Source organism: Lepidochelys olivacea, assembly GCF_965140295.1.
Source record: "Lepidochelys olivacea isolate rLepOli2 genome assembly, chromosome: 6".
NCBI lineage: Eukaryota > Metazoa > Chordata > Testudines > Cheloniidae > Lepidochelys > Lepidochelys olivacea.
The window spans coordinates 90,840,926-90,863,626 of NC_140416.1; the positions used below are offsets into that span (position 1 = coordinate 90,840,926).

At 41.6% G+C, this 22,701-nt stretch overlaps 1 protein-coding gene across 1 annotated transcript in view; it reads right to left on the minus strand.

The window, feature by feature from the left end:
* The window catches only part of CEP128 (centrosomal protein 128), a 447,165-nt gene that overhangs the window by 41,691 nt on the left and 382,773 nt on the right, over positions 1-22,701 (minus strand). The window lies entirely within an intron of this gene.

Genomic DNA, 22,701 nt, shown 5'->3' on the forward strand with positions numbered 1-22,701 from the left:
TGATTCTTATTCACAAGGGCTGTAATTTCTGATTTTCATCTTATTATTAATTATCATCATCATCACCATCACCATCATCATAGCCATAGCATTTAGCAGACATAGACCCAGACCCCATTGTGTTAGATTCTGTACAAACAGAAGACAGTCCCTGCTCCAAAGACCTTAAAAGCTAATTTTAAGACAAGAGACAATAGATTAATACTGACAAATACAAGAAAACAATGAGACAATATTGGTCAGCATGATAGGTTGTGGTCTCAGGACCCCAACAGCTGAAAACACGGTACAGCTTTTGTAGGCATCCTAACAAAGGAAAGTTTTAAGGGGGTTTTGAAAGAGGAGAATGTAATAGCTCTATGGAAGTTTACAGGGAGCTCCTGTCAAGCGTGAGGGGCTGCATGGAGAAAGCATGACGGAGCTTGTTTAAAAATTTAACAAGCAGACAATGGAGACTGGCATCATAGACCAAATGAGGTGCGAGTCAATCTTTTGATACAGAATGAGAGATGATAGGCAGGGTAGGGATGGGTTGGGATGGGTCCTGAAAGCGCAAACAACTAGCTTGTTTGATGTGACAGAGAGGAGGGAGCCAGAAGGAGGAAGCAAGGAGAACGGTGATGAGGTTAAAGCAACATGCTAGGAAAATGATCCCTGCAGAAGCATTCTGACTGGGTATGAGTGAGGCAAGAAAAGGACATTGCACTAACTGAGATGTGAGATGATAAGAACCTGGATGAGAGTGTTAGTTTTGTAGAAGCCCTCTACACCAACGTTCCACACAAAGATGGACTACAAGCCGTCAGGAACAGTATCCCCAATAATGTCACTGCAAACCTGGTGGCTGGATTTTGTCCTCACCCATAACTATTTCACATTTGGGGACAATGTATACTTTCAAATCAGTGGCACTGCTATGGGTACCCGCGTGGCCCCACAGTATGCCAACATTTTTATGGCTGACTTAGAACAACGCTTCGTCAGCTCTCGTCCCCTAATGCCCCTACTCTACTTGTGCTACGTTGATGACATCATCATCATCTGGACCCATGGAAAAGAAGCCCTTGAGGAATTCCACCATGATTTCAACAATTTCCATCCCACCATCAACCTCAGCTTGGACCAGTCCACACAAGAGATCCACTTCCTGGACACTACGGTGCTAATAAGCAATGGTCACATAAACACCACCCTATACTGGAAACCTACTGACCGCTATACTTACCTACATGCCTCCAGCTTTCATCCAGACCACATCACACAATCTATTGTCTACAGCCAACCTCTACGATACAACCGCATTTGCTCCAACCCCTCAGACAGAGACAAACACCTACAAGATCTCTATCAAGCGTTCTTACAACTACAATACCCACCTGCTGAAGTGAAGAAACAGATTGACAGAGCCAGAAGAGTATCCAGAAGTTACCTACTACAGGACAGGCCCAACAAAGAAAATAACAGAACGCCACTAGCCATCACCTTCAGCCCCCAACTAAAATCTCTCCAGCACATCATCAAGGATCTACAACCTATCCTGAAGGATGACCCATCACTCTCACAGATCTTGGGAGACAGCACAGTCCTTGCTTACAGACAGCCCCCCAACCTGAAGCAAATACTTACCAGCAACCACACACCACACAACAGAACCACTAACCCAGGAACCTATCCTTGCAACAAAGCCCATTTCCAACTGTGTCCACATATCTATTCAGGGGACACCATCATAGGGCCTAATAACATCCACAATGAGCCACACTATCAGAGGCTCGTTCACCTGCGCATCTACCAATGTGATATATGCCATCATGTGCCAGCAATGCCCCTCTGCCATGTACATTGGTCAAACTGGACAGTCTCTACGTAAAAGAATAAATGGACACAAATCAGACGTCAAGAATTATAACATTCAAAAACCAGCTGGAGAACACTTCAATTTCTTTGGTCACTCAATTACAGACCTAAAAGTGGCAATTCTTGAACAAAACACTTCAAAAACAGGCTCCAACAAGAGACTGCTGAATTGGAATTAAATTGCAAACTGGATACAATTAACTTAGGCTTGAATAAAGACTGAGAGTGGATGTGTCATTACACAAAGTAAAACTATTTCCCCTTGTTTATTTCCCCTCCTACTGTTCTTGTCAACTGCTGGAAATGGCCCAACTTGATTATCACTACAAAAGGTTCCCCCGACCCCACCCCCTCCTGCTGGTAATAGCTCACCTTTCCTGATCACTCTTGTTATAGTCTGTATGGTAACACCCATTGTTTCATGTTCTCTGTGTATATAAAATCTCCCCACTATATTTTCCATTGAATGTATCCGATGAAGTGAGCTGTAGCTCATGAAAGCTTATGCTCAAATAAATTTGTTAGTCTCTAAGGTGCCACAAGTCCTCCTATTCTTTTTATGGGTTGCTGAAGGGTGCACATTTTTAGTACAAACTGGAGAAAACCCTCTATGACTAGCTGCCTTCACCACTTACTTGCCCACCTCCTGGAGTACAGCAGTGAATCAGAGCTAGTGCAGAAAGCAGGCAGAGCTCGCTGCCCCTCCCCTCAAAAGCCCACACCATTCTGATGGAGGAGGGGAAGAGCAGAAAGAGCACAGTAGCTCAGAGCAGCTACGCTCCCACCTCCCCAGCCTCTCCTGGGAACAACTGGATGGCTCCTCTGCTCCTCCCCTCTTCTTCCCTGCAACATGAGGCTTGGAAAGGGCAGAGGAGGATGAAGAATTCTTGGAGCTGCTCCCCCAGCCTGGAAGGGTCAGAAGGGATCCCTGCTGCAGGCCCCCCACTAGGCCTAGAAGATGGATGTGAAAAAATCCATGGGCTGCAGGAGGAGCAGAGATGAGGCTGGAGGGGGCAGAACAGATGGGAGGGCTGAAGGGACAGGATTGATTTGGGCACTGGGGTCAGAATTGAGCACTGGACAGGGAGATGGGCAGATGTGGGGATCATGATCCCCTCCCACTTTTTTCGGAGCTCTTTAAGCACTTGATGTGTGGCTGGATAGAATAGGCCATATCTTAGTGATATTATGCAGAAAGAAGCTACAATTTCTTTGTATTGTAATTATAATAGTGAAGTGGATTTAACAAAAATATTATTTTGTATATCTGCAACAGAAGTGTGTGTGTATGTACACCCCCACCCCCAAGAGGAATGAACCACAGTCATTTTTCATAAATAGAAACATTTACAGTTAAGAATTATGCAAAGAATATGTATAGTCAAAATTTTATATTTTTTGCAGTAGAAATATATCTACTAAATATTGCAGAAAGTTTCGGGCAGTGAATCAATAGCAGGATACATAGGCAGCATTTCATCTCTACGTCAATGGTTCAAATCTAACCTATAGCAAGTTGAGCACAATTGAAAACAAGTGGGTGGTAAGATCCAGGGAAGGCGTGTGGCTAGGTTAGATGGTGCATGCAATAATACTGAGCATCTCCTCAGCCTTCCTACTGACCAGGTTCCTCTGGAAGTTCAAAGGCTGTCCCTTCACTACTTGCTGAAGGACACGTAGAAGAAACATTGCTTTTTGAGTGAATACTTCCTTTGGCAGAAGAGGTCTCACTGGCACATGGAGGTATAAATTACCGGTACATTACTCTGCATCGGGTTCTTTTACTCTAGTTCCTAATCTGCAAAGAACCATAAACCTTATTACTGCTGCTGCAAGCTGAAGTATAAACCAAAACTAAGTAAAACCCCACAAGCCACACAAAATTAATCAATTACAAAGTCAAATGACAACATGCTCTGAAATCTGTGCAAACTGGGCAAAAGGCCTTCAACTAAGGAAGCTCTGCTGCTCATCCTGGAGAGTTCAGCTCACCAGACGGCAAGACCATCCTATCTAGGTCCCAGACCAAGCTTTTAGAGTGACAGTGACACCTTTAATTTTACCAAGATACAAAGAAAGAAACAAGTGGATAGCTCTAAGCAGGGCTATTACATGTTTAGTGCAGCCTGCCCCAGAAGGCAACAATCTACATCAGATGAAAGGTCACCCAAAAAGTCATAGAAGCAAAATAACTAATGCATAAAAACTTTATATGGTCAGCATTAGGAAGGAAAAGGTACACTTCCTTGGTCAAACAGAGATTTAATATGGCTTTACAAGCCTCCTTTATTCCCAAAGAGAATCAATCTGTATCAGACTGAAATATAGCAAAAGGTGCAGTTCTTCAACAGCATAGTTGGAGTCAAACCTCAATCACCTAACAGAGATAAAAGGGTCTCTAATGACAAAGGAGCAATGGAAGACACACTCAGATGGCAGCCCGAAAGCAGTTGCTATTTGCATTGCACCGTACACCCACAACAAAAGACAGTTCCTGTCCCAGACAGTTTAAAATCTCAGTAGTACCAAACCTTACTATAATGTGAAGACGAAAACATCAAAAAATAGAATGTGCAACAGTTTCCTAACTATACAGATAAACAGATTTAACAAGGCAATATTCTAAAGGGAAGCAGGCCTGTCTCATCTTTTTCAGAGGACTGTTTCTCTTTGTGAAACTGCATATAACAAATAAAAACAAAGTGTGGTATATGCTCAAAAACTCACTTTCTAGGTCTAATAACAACAGTCTTCAGGGTATAAAATTATTATTTTTTGCTCAATTTAAAAAAATCTGGAAAAAAGTCCAGGATGTTCATCTGCTCAGCTCATAGAAAGCACACTAGTAATAGCTCTCCCTCAGAAAAACAAAGTGTCTTCTGTGATCCTCATCAGTGTATTGGTGTCAGCCAAACAGGAGATCAGCAACTGTATAATTCAACTAAAGCCATATTCAAAACTTATCCGAAACAGAGAAAAGAATGATTACTTACCCTACAGTAACTGTGGTTCTTTGAGATGTTGCTGTCAGTGCGAATCGCACTGTAAGTGCATATAAGTCTCACAAGCATGAGATCAGAGTCTATTGAATAGCAGTATCCATTGGGGCTTTGCAAGCACCGCATGGCTTCTCATGCTCCAATGCAAGGACATCAAAGTTGGAGCAGCTGCAATCCTCCATCAGTTCCCCTGCAATTCAAAGCCCATGTTCACTGAGGTCTCTGAAAGCAGGAAATGGAGGGCTGGTCAAATAACCGCAATTACTATAGAGTAAGTAAGTGTTCTTTCTCCTTTGAGTGTATGCCAGCATGGATCCCACTGTATGTGATAGGCAAGTAGCACCCTCACTGGATGGTGGGATGAAGCATTATCAGCTGCATCAGCTGAACCATGATTGTTGTACTGCTTTCCCAAACTTGGCATCTGCCCTCGTGGCTAAGTCCAATCCATAATGTTTGACAAAGGTCAGTGGGTTACTATGTGTTGCCACCTTGCAGATTTCAGAATTTGGCACATTTCTGATGCAGGCAGAGGATGTTGCTTGAGCTCTGGTGGTATGACCCTTGATGTTCAGTGGGAGAGGTACAGCAGCCAGCTGGCAACACAGAAAGATATGTTGCATTATCCACTTAGATATTAGATGTGATAAGGTGGCCTGGCCTTTGGAATGGATGGCTATAGCGAGAAATAAATGGGGAGACAATATGATTAGTTTGGTTCTGTCCATGTAGTAAAGTAAGACTCTGGAAACGTCGAGCATCTGTAACTTCTCTCTCAATGTTAATTGGGTATTGGGAAGAAGACAGGCAAATTGATTGATTAATTGAGATGGAACTGTGAGACCCCATCTTGGGGATGACGTTAGGGTGAGGATACAACATCAATTTGTATCTATGAAATATCATGTAGAGGGGGTCAGCCAGAAGTGCTTGGAGCTCAATCACTCACCTAGCTGAAGTGACAGCATCAAGGGTGACCATCTTCAGAGTGAGCTGAAGTAAGATGTATTCTGACAGAGGATCACAGGGAAAGCACATGAATCTCAAGAGGACAATGTTGAGATTCCAGGCAAGAGAAGGTTCTCTTATTAGTGGATAAGTATGTAGCAGGACCTTGAGGAACTTCAGTGCTCTGGGGTATAAGAAGAACAAGCATGACTGTACTGGCATATGGTAAGCAAAGATTGCTGGAAGGTGGACCATAAGGCCAGAGTGTTTCAGATGCAGCAAGCAATGGAAGATCTTTGGTACTGTAGCCTGCCTAAGGTCCATGCCCTATGGAGAGGTCCAAATCAAGAATCTCTTCCATTTTGATGCACAAGTCCTTTTGGTGGATGTCTTCCTGCTCTATAACAGGATCTCCTGGACTTCTCTAGAACAGTCCTGTCTATGTTACTTACCCAGCTAACATCTGGGCAAATTAATCAGATGCAGTGACTTTGCGTCTGGATAGGCTATCAGGCTGGTGCTGTGCAAGCAAATCCAGGGAGTGGGGGAGATGCATTGGCAGCTGACAGGATATCTGTAGCAGGTGTATTATCCAAAGCCATCTCTCTTGGTATGAAGCCACAAGAATGATTGTGGTTTGTTCTCTTTTGATTTTGGAAATCACCCGATGAATCAAGGGAATCAGTGGAAAGTTATAAAGAAGGCCTAGGTTCCACTGCAGAAGGAAGGCATCAGGCAATGAGCTCTGGCTCCTGTCCACCCCTGGAAAAGATATTCTGGCATTATCCTTGGTCTATCATGGAAATCTCACAAATACGGAATTTCAACTTTATGATGGATCTCCACAGGGACCATGCATGATTGGTCACTGGTTGTTTGCTTAGGAAGTGTCTTATCAAGTGGGGTGTTACCATGACTAAATATTTTGTAAAGACTCTCAGTGTTCTGAAGAGTCCAAATGGCAGTACCTTGTACTGATAATGATTTGGCCCCAGTATGAATCTCAAGTACTTCCTGGGGGCCAAGTGAATGTGGAAGGATGCTTCCTGTAAGGTGAGAGCCAATAACCAATCTGACCCTGGAGAGATGGAATGACAGAAGCAAGTGTTACCATCCTGAACCTGAGGAGGCATATGTATTTGCTTTGGAGTTGTTTGAGGATGGGACGATGAAGTATCAGGAGTTAGAAGCCTTTTCCCTTGTACTCCTGTGATACCTGTAAAGTGCTGAGATAAAGCAATGAGGCCACTTCTGTATGTAATTGGATTGTCGTGAGGTGTGAAACAAGAGGCCCATTGGTGGTTCACTACTCTGTGTCAGCAACTGTTGTCAGGCCTGACATACTCATTACACTTAACACGTTGTTGTCATGATATATACCCAAAAAGTGGCATGTAATATCTCACTGGAAAACTAACTCACTGATCCTTAATATTTGTGTAATATATGTGAAGGATGTGCACAATGAATTATAAATATGTGATAGAATTATGTTCTTTAAATGTGTTTGACAAGCAATGCATAAGCCCCATCTGCCCTAGACATAGGAATGCATATTTACTTGTCTGACCAACCTGGTCATCAGGCACAGACCATGAAAGCACATTTACAATCAAGGTAGACAAAGCCATCATGAGAGCAAGCGGGAAAAACTGACCACCTAATAATCTTGATGGGGATGGAGACTGCAACTCCAGGAAGCCTTCCCTGCCTCTTGAAGCAAGGTCAATGACTTTGGGAAGATATAAACAAGGACAGAAAGCCATTTTGGCATCCATCTCTTGAAGGAACAAAGAAACCAGCACTCTGGTTCTGTAAGGGTGGATCCTGGATGCAACAGCTAGTCATGCTGGAAAAGTTGCTGTAAGTAGGGAAACCATCGTGAACAAGGATCATATAATTAAGTTTTACTCTTAGAAGTGTATTTTTACTTTTGTTTTCTTTTAACACTTTCTATATTTATTCCTTTTATTAGTTATCACTTAAACCTATGACCTTTTGTTTAATAAACTTGCTTTATGTTTTCTATAAACCAATTCAGTGCTTTGATTAAAACAGACTATTTGTTAACCCTAGTTAAGGTAATCAGCCAGGGGGTGCTCTCTTTTTACGGGAGCAGCGAACTTAACTTCTGCACGCGTTCAGCGAGAGAGCTGGACACTCCAGGGCAGATGGTTTTGGGGAAATTTGGGACTGGCGGGTGTTGCGGTCACCCTGTAAAAAGTGACTGGGCAGTAGAAGCCAGGATGTGACCTGCATGCTTGTATGCTGGCTGTTAGTGTCAGGGTGTGAGCCACAGCTGCATTACATTTAAGGAACCAAGAGTTGCAGGGCAGGTGGTGACACAACCTCTTACTGTCTGGGTTGAACATCTGAGCATCACAAAAGGGTCTCTGAAGAGGAAAGGGGAAGGGAGGTGGGTAGTAGGTAAAGTGGAAATGAACAGCATTGCCTTGTTGATGATGTCTCTAACCCATGTGTCTGATATCACAGTGGACCAAGCTCAGTGGAAAGGGGCAAGATGGCTCTGGAGGGTAAAGAGAGGGTTTCGATCAGCTCTGGTGTGTCTCTAAACACTCTTATCAAAGCAGCTGCCTCTATGACTGTCAGGTAAGTAACAGAGAAAGTCAAGGATGGATGTCTGCGAAAGTACTGGGATCTTTCAGGAGGCTGACATTCAGGTTGTAGGCCCATAGAGTATGACTGTGACCTTTGTCTCTGTTGGGGCTGATATTTATAAGATCTCAGGTAGAGAGCTGGAGTGTAAATCCCTAAGGACCTTAACATAGCCTTTGAGTCTTTCAGGAATGGAGCACCTCATTGTTCTTTGATCTCAAAAGGCAGGAACTCAATGGTGGATTGTTCCTTTTGGGTATCGCTGACACTAGCAGCCAAGCATCCATGTCATCATGGTATCTGTGGCCATCAACCTCATAGCCATGTCATCCATGGCTGTTTGCGGTGCCATGCTTGCAACTATTTGACCTTTTTTTTTTTTAAACTCCTCCCTGTACTGAGGTGGGATCTTTGTCAGGAAGGGAGAGACCTCTCCCACATGAGGAAGTTATATTTCATGAACAAGGCCTGGTAGTTCACCACCTGGAGATGAAATGAGGCCAAGGAGTATGCTTTGCACACAAACAAGTCTAATTTATTTGAGTCTGTGCCCTTAGGAGTATCTTATGAAGATCTGGATTTCTGCTGGACTCTAGATACTAGTGAGGACTTTGTGTTTGAGTGGACATAAAGATGTTTGAAGCCTTTTAGAGTCTCCTGATATCCCTTTTTGCAGGCATTCAGAGGTCGGAGGAAGAGTGGCCAGGGTTTGCCACAGTGCCTTAGTTGGCTCCATTACGCCCTCATTGATGGGCAGGGCAATCCTGGCCCAAGTAGTGCAGCTGAGAATACCAAACAGTTGGTGGGACTTCTCTTGGGTAACTCTGTTGATGCACAGGGTCTCTGCTATATAGGATAGAAACTCCTGGAAGGCTTTGAAGTCATCACCCGGCAGGGTAGGGACTGGTGTCATTACCTCATCAGGTGATGAAGATGACAACTCTGGGTGGAGCTGAGGATCACTGCTGGCTTTCCATTAACTCCATCTGCCGGAGGGTAACATCAGGCTCTGGTATTACAGATCTGTCCAGGAAAGCTGATGGACAGTAGGATCTCACCCTTTTTCTGGATACGTGAGAGAGAGATCTGCTCTAGGGCATGTACAATGATGGTCCCCAGTAAGGTGGGTATGGTCAAGATGGCACGCTTTAGGAATCTGGCCCAGTGCCATTCCTATTTAGCCTGGGGCAGCACTCTTGGCAAGGAACCATCAATACTGTTCCAGGTGTCCCCCTCTGAAGGCAAGGGAGAGGCATCTCTGCTCAGTGCCGATGAGAAGGAGTAAACTGGTGAGGGTGAGGATGAGTAGCCCTTTGAAAGGCAGTGCTTTGAGGAGAAATATCAACATGTGAAAAATAACCTGTCTGCTATAGGCCTAAAAAGGGTGTTTGTTTTTTTTAAATAAGGTACGTAAATGTTTACAATATAAATCTAGATAAACTGCTTAATTAAAGATGTTTTATCAAGTCTTGGTGCAGGTTTTCCAAAATACAGTGGGCTCTTAAAAAACTAAAAAATATCAGTAAAAATAATAAAAATAAACTACTTTACTACTATATATTTTTAATATGTTTAAGGTGTTACATGATTCTGCAGAGAAAATTTGGGGACCACTGTCTGGGGAAGACTAAGCATAGACTCTTTAAGTAATCAGAGTGAGTTCAGACTGTAAAGTCCATATTTTGACTTTACACATACAGCATTTGTTTTTATTAGTATCAATAAATGGGCACATCAGAGGGTGTTTTCATTCATACATTGAATCTACACATTTTATGCTAAAAACACTGTCGTTTTGCTGACTCCAAATCACAAAATGTATCTGTAAGTGTTTAATCTACAAACAATCTGTAAATGATTTGGGATCTTAAGTGGTGTATTCATTTAATTTTTTAAAGGATTTGAGCTTATTTGTAAAGAAGACCAGATATAAATTATACCTTAGAAGTGGACAAAGAATAATAAAGGACCTACATTCATAATTATCCATGGTGAAGTAGGATGAAATCATTATGGTATATGTACCTTTTCAGTTTGCAGTGATTAGAGGCAAATGCAGTTGTATAAAATTCACCAGGGAGATGTTTCAATAAAGTTATATAACAAATTTGCTGAAAGTGGGCCAAACATTTGCAGAAAACATGCTTGTTGCAACTCAACATGTCAAATAAAAGTGGAATACTCCCTCTTCTGTTTCTATCACTTGTAGACCTCTGAATTAAGCTGCAGGATGGAACATGCATGAAGATGCAGTTGATGATGCACATTAACTTGTTCCAGCAAGAAATCTAAGTAACTGCTAAAATCAATATAATTGAATTGCTCAGAGTAAATCTGATACATTTTAATTTAAAACCATGGATTTTGTCTTTTCACCTGATATTACTGTTGCATTATTTTGCCTGAGTTTCAAAATCTTATTTGAAAGGCACCATGGGTACAGATATGGAAAAACCTATACAAGAAAAAATGCTCTCAGATAAGTGAGCCACTTCTTGAAGCTGGAAGAATTTGAGGACATACAATACAAAGAAAAGTGGTGAACTGTGAGACTGAAAACTTACCATAACAAATTGTTTAGAAGAGATAATACCAAAGAGATGGAAAGGAAAGTTAAGTGTATATTCATTCTAATCAGGTGTAAAATTCTTACTGAATATTTCCCGGAGGTGCCCCTCTCCTCCCACAACATGCTATAAAAACTCCAGGGGGGTTGAAAATATTTACTGGAGCTCTGCCCTGGACAGCTCTGGCTGAATTTAAACCCTGATTCTAATTATCTTTGAACAGTGAGCTAATAAAAGTTGGTCTTGCAAAATTCAAACCCAAAGTGAGAAATATTTTTGATAACAAGTGAAACATTTCTTTCTTTATCGTCACCAAAATGGGAATGGTGAGTGAGCAGATTTTGAACCTGGCTGGTAAATTTTCATGATAATTTTGCAAGGCTTATCTAAGCCTAGACAAAACTGGATTGTATATTTCTTATTTTCAGATGAATGTCTTGTAATTTAATTTATTAAGTCCTATTGAAAATGTTTTAAAGTCAAATTATTGATTTACCTTCAAAGTTCACGTTAAGAACACGTTAAAGAAATAAAGGAATTATTTCCTCATACACCACATCTGGTTCTTTACTGCTCAAACTCTTATAATTTGCAAAAATTAAATTAATCAAAAGCACACTCTGTTCTCTATACCTCCACCCTGCAAACAATGATATGGTAATCACATCCTGATTAAGTGCTTTCCACAGATTTTAATGTAGAACTGTTTTTATATCTGTAAAATACCTAAATCAAGTTTTTCAAACTGGGTCTGACTATACCTTTCTGTTTCAGGTTAAAATTGCCCAGAAGTATCTATCAATCTCTAAGCATCTCCCTCATTAAACTGCCCACAATTGCTCCTCTCCCACAATGAAACTGTACTCATTCATACTGCATGCTTCATTTACAGTAGCCTTATGTTCATCAAAGCCTTGATTTTCCACTCCATTAATTTACGATGAGTTGCATGGTTTGCTACTTCTTCCCAGAGTAGTTTGTGGTCCTGGTCTGTATGTGGGTTTGAAAGGTGGAGGGATATGTGAAAGACACAGCAGATTCTCACCAGCCATCTATCTGCCAGCTTTCATGAATGGAAAAGTTAACTATGTGTGAAACAAAACATCAGCCCCTACTGCTCAGCAGTCATCCTAGGGTATGTCTACACTGGCAAGTTTCTGCACCATAAGTTATACCACTTTTATTAAAATGATGTAATTAAACTGCTGTTACATGTCCACATTGTGCTCCTTGTGACGCTGGAGCGCATCCACATTAGCAGCTCTTGCAACGGCAAACACAGCAGTACATTGTGGTAGCTATCCCACTGTGCAACTGGCCATAGGGTGCTTTGGGAAGGGTTTGCAATGTCTCATGGGGCAGGCACAGTGTCACATGATGCAGGTTTCCCAATCCCATTGTTCCATGGGCATCCTACTACATTGCCAGCTGCTTTTCAATTGACGTGTGTGTGTGTGTGGGTGGGTGTTAGTGTGTGACAGAGAGTGTGTTTGTATATGGAGGGAGGAGGAGAGAGACAGTGTGTTTTGGGGGACAAAGTGTGTGTCAGCATGCTGTAAGTTCAGACAGCGGCAGGAAGCAACCAGTCCTGAAGTAGGGGGTGGGGGAAACCCAGACATCGGCCCCCACCTCTCTCTCTCTCTCTCTCTCTCTCTCGCACACACACACCCCTCTGTGTTCAACAGCACAAGCATTCCACATTAGTGGTTTGCTTTGTGTTCTGGAGCATATCAGCACAGCACTCAACAGTTGTCAGAAACGGTGCTTTGAAAGAGGAGGGGCGCATGTCTCCAGGGCAGATAAGTTCAAAACAATGAGCAGAGCAGTCACTTGAAGCATTATGGGACAGCTCCGGAGGCCAATTACAGTGCAGAAAGCAATCTAGTGTCTATACTGGCAACAGAGTGCTGGAGCCTCTACGCAAATAGCCTTATGACTCTCATCGAGGTGGGTTGTTTTGCAGCGTTGCAACTGAGGAGCTTCTGCGCACAAAGTGGCTTGGCAGGGTGTACACGCCTGCAGTTTGAGCGCAAAAAGCTGCTTTACTGCACAGAAACTTGCCAGTGTAGACAAGCCCTTAGAGGAACAATACCTTTCAGGAACATCCCATCACATGAAAAGGACTGTAAAACTACTGACTTTGAACAAAAACACCTTACAAAATTAAACATCTTTTGTTTTCTTGGTTTACAAGCCAAATCAAACTTTAAAAAGCTTTAGTTTACTGTATACGTTAACTCCTTTATCTTCCTGAAGTACTAGACTTCCAAACAGCGAAGCAGCTTTCATTTGAGATTTAACTTTCATGTGGGGCTGAATTAAAGCTCACTGGGGGTCCTAGGCACAGCTCACATGGAGCCCCCTTAACATCAGGCCTATGCCATTATCCTGCACCTCTTTGGAGTGGCAGCAAGTTTTAGAAAGGGCAGTTCACACGTCTTGGATCTCATGTTTCAGACTGTTTGCAGACTCAGGCAGGCAGCAGTTATACTCTCTTCATGTTTTAAAGCTTTACTTTGCATCCACAACGGTTTTATACTTTTAAAAAAAATGAAAACTCAGATTCTCATTTTAAAAGCCCTCAAGACAGCATTCAATTTATATATGTTAATTTAAAAAGAAGTTCAAACTCCACAGAGTAATTTATGATCTGAGTTGCATAGGATAACTTGTACACTCCCAAATGTATCTCATTTTGAGGCACAGAAGGCACATAACATATGTCCCATAAGACCCTAGGAAGACATTTTGGGGATGGGGGAATGGAAAAAGCAAAATAAACAAACCAAAGAGAGGGAGAACTGCAATAAAGAGGGAGGCAGCACAAAGAACAAGTCAAAGAGAGGGAGGGAAAGAAGAAAAGAAGGCTAAGCTTTTAGCTGACCCATAGAAGTGGTGTGACAATGATTTAATAATATGCACAGTAACCTCCATAATATGGATTAAGTGCTGCATTTATATCATTAATGACTACACTCTTCTCTATTAAAAGAGTTTAGAGTTTAGCCACACAGAACAAAATGCTAAAAAGAATGGTGGAAACACCTGACACAGAGGGCAATTAAATGCTGCTAATTATTTTCCAGAAAGCAGCAAACTATGTGCCATAATGCATACAAGTAATCCTGAAGAGAGCAATCATGTCTGTCTGCTCATTATTTAGCAGGGAACAGAGGGTACTGATACAGTGCACTGATGGTACTGATAAGTGGAAAGAACTCCAATTGTACTGATAGAAGCAGCATCCATGTTAATTTACTTAAAAACACACTGTTCCATTCAGTTAATGATATTAATCGTTTCTGTTTTTAAAATAAAAGTTTATTTATTTTTTAAGAGGCATTATGTTCAGACAGAGTATGATAAAACGAATTACTCATTTTCCATGACTTCATATAAACACTTTGATGTTTAAAGTGCATGTGAACAGTTAATCCTCCTACACTGATGTATCCTCGGTGATAGGCAGCTGTGTGCTGTCCCCAGGGACAGATCTAAATCAAAATCAGACACTATTTTATTTTTAGTCTCAAAGCCACAGTGATAAACATAAAAATAAATCAAATCAGGTTTGTATATATTCCACCTAAAGTTTGGTTTAATAGCTAATACACTGAATACACACACACAATAAAACTTTACTGACTGTCATGTTTAGTGTTGCTTTCTTTCCTGAGATAGGTAAAACAAATGACCAATCAGTAGAATTAGAGTTTTTTTAAAAAAAATTAGAGACAATTTAAGCACCAGTTAGTTAATCCCCAAAGACTATCCATAAAAAAGATTAAATGTATGCATAATTTTAAGTGACACCATGTATTTCAGCAGGCAATTACTTATAACTCATCTGGAAGACATAATGTAAAAGGTGACCCACAGGAGTTTTTTGTTAAAATGAACTAAGTGTAAAGTTGCATGTTGAATACCCGAATAGCAAAATGCACCTAACACACGTGTGATTTTGAAGGTCTCTTTTTCTTTCCATTTAAAGACCCCTAAAATTGTAGAGTGCCAGATCCAACACCTAAGCTAGCACTAGGATGATGATGTCTCAGATCCACTATGGAACTTGTCTGGATCATAGACCCAGTATAAAATATGCCAGGTAAATGGTGTTTTACTATATGATGTGGTTTTGTAGCTTTCCCATTGCTTCAGATCACAAAGAGTCTAATTAACAATGGGGATAGGAAAGACGGGATTTTGCAAAAATACACCACACAATGTAAAAACTTACACTTAAGGTACCTGACTGCTTATAGGCTAGCTCATGCACCAGACAAGTTCCATGGTAGCTGAGACATGCTATGACCCAGTGACCCATGAGTTTAGGAGGAGCCCACGATGGAAATAAAATATAGTTCACTACACTTTAATAGCCCCTCTTACTCATCTTAATTGTGCATTTCAGCACAAAATAGTACAATTGATTTTGAAAAGTGCAGTTTACCTTTAAAATAAGTGAAAGAAAGAGCAAGAAAGTGAAGATAAACAACTCTCCATAGAAACTTGTGAAGTTACACAATGTATGAGTTCAACTGGCATTTGTCACAATGGATTGTTTTCACTGATGCTTAAATGACTTGGAACTTTTGTTACGCAAAAACTGTATTCATACACATTAAAAACAATGGATCTTTGTTAACATGGGGATCTGAATGAGAAATAACTGGACGTGCCAAAAAAATGAACTTTCAATCTAGACACCAGATGTTTAGCATGGGGTGGACCACATTGTAATTAAGATATTGTCTGATGGACACTTCCCCTCCTATTTGCAATTGCATGGACCAACTCCCCTCACATTCATGATCACATAACATCCCTGTGGTAACGACAGGAATTGTTTACATGGAAAAAGTAATATTATGAATGTATTTCAGGCATTTTGAGCTGTTTTAATGCAAACTAGCAGCTGGACTTGAGGAGGCAGCAGCACTGTATTAGCCAACCAGTTCTCTATAATTCACTAGCTAGTGCTCTGTGGGCCCACTAGTGGTCCATGGGCCACACATTTGGGAAACTCAGTTTAACATAATTTACTAAGATCTGATCCAATGCCCACTGCAGTCAATGAAAATACTTTTGGAAATAATTATTTGAAAGCATGTGTGGAAAGAGCCTGACTCAATACACATACTACAGGTTTAACAAGGATTTCCAATCATGAGGGACAATCAATTTTTCTGGGTTGTTACAGGCTGAAATCTTTCACTTATGATTTAAATTAACATTTTGTACTCTAAAATAATTTAACAGTGACTCTCAAAGAGCATTATAAGCATTAATTAACTGGCTCTCATAGAGAGGGAGGAAAGCATCATTACCCACAATTTAAGGATAATGGAAACTGAAACACAGAGCAGCTATGTGATTAACCCAAGGTTACACAGCAAATCAGGGGCAGAGCTAGGAGGAGAACTCAGAAGTCCCGACTCAAAGTTTCTTCCATCTTAACTACTACGTAGCATGAAAAGTGTCTGCAGTTTCACCATTTAATGCAGTTGGTATTTGTGTACTCCTTAGGGTTATGGATTTGATTGTAAAGAGTTAATCTTAATGTATGGGATACTACAGTGAAAACTATCAACACATTAGAAACTTCCTTTATTATTAGATTTCATTAAAACTATGTTTTTTTAAACTTTGACAAAACCTCCTTATGGGGTGGTTATTTCAAATAAAATGCTTACAAAAACATATGAATGGCCTATTTACAAAGTTTATTGGCATATTTTACTACTGTGTATGGAAATATGCAGAAAAACATTTCACATACAGAAAAAGTAATATTCCTGAAGAAAATCCTATGGACTGAATACAGATCAACCCCTTTAAGCAGTTCTATAGTATGTGCCGTGCCCAATAAACTGCCTCACTGAGGATCATTGTATATCAGCACTTGTGCTTGGTCTCTGAGAAATGAAAGATGATATCTAGAAAAAATTATAGCCCCTGACATTGGAGATTTGTAGATTTCCACTCTCCCTGGAAGGAAACCAAGAACATTTCTGTATATTAAAATCTTGCAGCAGGGTTCAGTCCCTTACACTCTGCAGAACAAGCTCACATTATCTTCACAAAATCAAAGGACAGCTTCTTACCTGGAGAATGCACTATGTACTGATAGCATTCTGAGCCAGACTATAAAACACATTATCAAGCCAGGCAGTTAGACAAACCGGATGACTACTTATCAGCAACCAAATATGAAGCTGTCATTCTGACCTCCAAACACGGACTGATTTAATAAAGTTTAACCCTTCTTTGGGCAGATCTACCTTCATTAGTAATGTCTTTTCCATAAGAAGTTCAGCAAGGGGTTCAAAGGGTGCAGGTGACAAAAGCCCATAGGTATGTATAAAAAACGTGGACCTTAACCGAGGACTAGGTGTGTGTGAGTGTGAGTGAGAGAAAGAGAGAGAATGAAAAGTTACAATTGGGTCATAGGAGCAACAAGAGGAAAACAGTGGAGTAATCTGATCAACATCTTAGATGTCTATAAACAAATGCAAGGTTTTCGGGAATAAATAGGAAAACTGGAAGTATTAATACATAAACTAAATTATGACTTAATTGGCATCACAGAGACTTGGCGGGATAAATCTTATGACTGGAATATTAGTATAGAGGGTTATAGATTCTTCAGGAAGAACAGGTAGGATAAAAAGAAAGGAAGTGTTGCATTATGCATCATGAATATATACACTTGTTCTGCGGTCCAGGAGAAAGTGAGAGGCAGAGCAGCTGAAAGTCTCTGGTGAAGGAAAAACTGGGGTAACATCATGGTAGGGGTTCACTATAGACCACCAAATTAGGGGGAGCAGGTGGATGAGGCACTTCTATATTAAATAAGAGAATTATCCAAAACATAAGACCTGGTAGTAATGGGGGTCTTTAACTATCCAGACATCTGCTGGAAAAGTAATACAGCAAAACACACTATATCCAAATAAGTTCTTGGAATGTATTGGTGACATCTTGTTTCAGAAGATGGGGAGAGTAACCAGGGAGGCTGCCATTTTAGACTTGATTCTGACTAACAGGGAAGACTTAGTTGTGACTCTGTAGGATGAAGAAAATTTGGGTGAAAATGATAATAAAATAGTAAATGTAATGGTTCCAAGAAAAGGAAGGAGTGAGCAGAGCAGAAAAAGGACAACGGACTTGAAAAAAAGCAGAATTCAGCAAACTCAGAGAACTGGTAAGTTAGATGCCCTGGGAAGAAAATCTAAAGAAAAAAGGAGTTCAGGAGAGTCGGCAGTTACTTAGGCAGAGAATATTAATGGCACAAAAGCAACCAGTCCTGATGTTAAAGAAAGATAGGAAGAGAAGTAAGAGGCCAATATGGCTCCTTGGGGAATTCTTTACTGACCTGAAAATCAAAAAGGAATCCTACTAAAAGTGGAGACATGGAGAAAAAGCTAAGAAGGAGTATAAAAGAATAGCACAAGCATATAAGGTCAAAATCGGAAAGGTTAAGGCACCCAGCAAAAGAAATAAAAGGCAATAAGAAGAAGTACTATAAATACATTAGGAGCAAGAGAAAGATGAAAGAAACTTTAGGTCCACTGCTTAGCAGGGAAAGAGAGCTAATAATGGATAACATCAGGAAGGCTGAGGTGTTTAACATCTATTTTATTTCACTCTTCATTAAAAAGGTTAACTGTGACCAGATACTTAACACAATTAATATTAATATCTAGGGTCAAGGAACACAACCCAGAACAGGAACAGAAAAGATTAAAGAATATTTATATAAGTTAGAAGTGTTTAAGTCAACAGGACCTGATGAAATTCATCCTCGGGTATTTAAGGAACTAGCTGAAGCAATCGCAGAATGGTTAGCAATGAACGTCAAGAACTCATGAAGGATGGGGGTGGTCCCAGAGGACTAGAGAAAAAGTGGTTACTAATCTTTCATAAGTGTTGTTTTTCGAGATGTGTTGCACATGTACATTCCACTCTTGGTGTGTGTATGCCCCATTCACAGTCGCCGGAAATTTTCCCCTCAGTGGTACCCACTGGGGGCTTGAGCGTCCTCTGCTGCAGCGTGCTGCTGGCATTGGTATAAAGGGCCCAGCTGACCCTAAAGTCCCTCAGTTCCTTCTTTCCAGAAACTCCAGTATAAAGGGGTACAAGGGTAGCTCATGGAATGGACACGAGCAACACATCTCGAAGAACAACAGTTAAGAAAGATTAGTCACTGTTTTTCTTCTTTGAATGATTGCACATGTGTATTCCACCCTTGGTGACTCCCAAGCACTAGTATAGGCAGAGGGATCAGAGTTCCTGTACAAACAGACTGTAGAACAGTTTGATCAAATTTGGCATCATCTCTAGAATAATGGGTGACGGCATACTGGGAGAAGAAAATATGCACTGATAACCAGGTTGCTGCTTTTCAAATATCCTAGATAGGAATCTGAGCTAGGAACGTTGTTGAGGATGCTTATGATCTTGTGGAGTGAGCAGTCAATTTGACTTGTGGTGAAATGCCTGCCAAATCATAACAAGCACAGATGCAGTAAGTTATCTAAGACAAAATTCTTTGTGAGAAGATTAGAAGATCTTTCATTCTGTATGCTATTGCAATGAACAGTTGGATGGATTGTGGAAATGGTTTGGTCCTGTCTAAGTAGAATGCTAGTGCTCATCTAATGGCCAGCGTGTGTAGCCATTGCTTGTCCCTCTTTGCGCGTGGTTTCGGGTGGAAAACAGAAAAGTAAATTAATTGATTGTTATGAAAATTTGAAACCACTTGAGAGAAAACTTGGATGAAGGTGTAAGTAAACCTTATCTTTAAAGAAGACTGTACACAGTGGTTCAGATGTGAGGGCACACAGTTCAGTGACCCTTATGGAAGAAATTATGGCAATTAGGAAAATCACTTTCCAGGAAATGTATAGTAAGGAGCACATTGCTAAAGGCTCAAATGGTTGTCCCATCAGTTTAAACAAGACCAAGTTCACATCCCAAAGGGAAACAGGCTCGCTTAATTGAGGATAAAACCTTTCCAGGACTTTAAGGTGTCTGATTGTCATGTCATTAGAAAAAACAGAACAGTTATCCACCCAACAGTGGAAAGCTGATATTGCTGCCAGGGGAACCTTGATAGAGGAAATTGCTAAGCCTTGCTGTTTCAGGTGCAGCACATAGTTAAGTAGGTGTTGGATGGATGAACGCATTGGTGAGACTCCGGTTTGACAGACCCAGACAGAGAACCGCTTCTATTTTGACATGTAGGAGGCCCCGGTGGAGGGCTTTCTGCTACTTAATAAGACTTGGCAAACTTGCTCCAAGCAAGCCTGTTTTCTGGGATTTAGCTGTGGAGTTTCCAGGACATTAGATAAAGGGACTGCAGGTTCGGGTGGAGCAGCCAACCGTGGATTTGGGAGATGAGAGCCAGGTGCAATGGTATTGAAATTGGAGATGTCACTAAGTAGTCCAGTATCGTGGAGAACCAGTGTTGGCAGGGTCATGCTGGGGCTATTAATATAACCTGGGTGTGATCCCGCTTGATTTTCAGTAGCACTCGGTGTCTGACTGGGATTGGTGGAAATTGTAGCAAAGCTTTTCTGTCCAGGGTAGCAGGAAGGCAACAGTGATTGAGCCCAGACTGTGGCCGTGCAGAGAGCAGAACTGGTGACATTTTCTGTTGAACTTGTTTGGAAATAGGTTTATTTGAGGAATTCCCCCTCCTTCCCCTGCTGGAAAATGCATCTGGCTACATCCGGACAAAGAGACCACTTGTGGTGACTTGAAAATGACCTGCTCAGGCAGTCTGATAGCTTTTTCTGCACCCCTGAAAGATAAGAGGCCTTGATGTTGATTGAATGGGCTAGAAAAGTCCCATAGGTGAACCACTTCCTGACAAAGGAGCGATGAATGAGCTCTTCCATGTCTGTTGAGATAAAACATAGCTGCAGTGTTTTTTGTAAGAACAAACAGGTTTCTCCCTCTGACATGAGGTAGAAAAGACTCACAGGCAAGATGAATCACACGTAGCTCTTGGACACTGATATGAAGAGAGAGCTCCCTTAAGGACCAAAGACCCTGAATTCAGAGGGGTCCCAGGTGAGCCCCAATCCTAAAGCGATGTGTCTGAGACCAGACTAATTTATGGTTGAGGGCAGATGAAGGGAACGCTCACAGAATCATTGAGAGGATCTAACCACCAATTCAGTGAAACCAGAACTTAAGAAGGTATCGTGAGCACAGTGTCCAGATGAAGACGGCTTGCTAGTACACTGGGGGATCTGAGGTGCAGTCTCACATGTTGTATTACATATGGACATGAAGAAATGTGCCCTAGGAACCTCATATAGTTTTGGGCTGTTGTGATTGGATGAAACTTGAGGTGTGTCACTAACGATCAGACAAATTGGAACCTTGACTCTGGGAGAAACGCTGTGACCTGGGTAGAGTCCAACACTGCCCCTATAAACTCTATCCTCTGTAACGGGCAAAGGGTAGACTTGTCTGCATGGATCAATAGGCCTTAGGATCTTGAATGTTGAGTAAAATGAGTACAACACTGGATATAACTTGGACCAGCCCATGATTAGCCAGTTGTCCAGATAAGGGTAGACCTGCGCTGCTAGTCTCCTCAGGAATGCTGTTACACAGCCATGCATTGTGTGAACACCTGAGATGCTGCAGAGAGGCCAAACAGAAGCACTGTGATCTGGTAATGTGAATGCTTCACTACAAGCCTGAGGAACTTTTTGTGTCCTTCATATATTGACACATGAAAGTAAGCGTCTCTAAAATCAAGGTTGACATACCCTGGATCCAGAGAGGGAATGATGCAAAACTTTATCTTTTTCAGATAGTTGTTGAGCTGACACAGGTCTAGGATACGTCTGAGACCTCCCTTTGCTTCTGGGATTAGGAAATACTGGGAGCAGAAACTCTTCCCTCTTAAATTCTGGTAAACCACCTCTATGGCTCTCACCTGAAGGAGAGATTGAATGTCTGGAACCAGAAGTTCTTCATGAGAGGGGGTCCTGAAGAGGGACAGGGAGGGAGGGTGGGAATAAAGTGTAGGAATAAACCAGATAATGTATCCCACTTCTACAGTGCTCAGCACCCAAAGGTCTGTGGTGATACAGGACCAAGCACTGAGGAAATGGGAAAGGCAGTTTGCAAATAGAGGAAAATGGGGTTTGGCAACCTGGGAACTGGTATGACATCCTCAAGCATCCCATCAAAATGCCAGCTTAGAACTCCCTAGATGTCTAGGTGGAACAGGCATTGATACAGAGGTAGAAGAAGGATGAAGCCTACGCCAATCACCTCTACTCAGTTTCCTCTGCAGGTCCTGTTGGACAACTGGAGCAGAATACCAGAGGGATTATGGAGGCCTGAAGTGATTCCTGGAAGGGGCTGGGGTGTGCAACCCAAGGGACTTTAAGGTTTCCCTTGAGTTCTTTAACCCACAGAGCTTAGGGTCAGTCTGCTCCAAAAAGGAGGAGGATTCCTCAAAGGGCAGATCCTGCACAGTCTGTTGGACCTCCTGCGAGAGCCCAGAGAACTGTAACCAGAACCCTATGAATGGCCACAGACATGGCAGCCAAGTCAGCCACATCCAGGGCAGCTTGCATCGAGGCCCTCGCCACCGAGATTCCCTCACTCACTAGTGAGGAGAACTCCTGCCTACCATCTGCTGACAGCATTTCTTTAAATTTTAGCACAGAGTCCCATATGTTAAA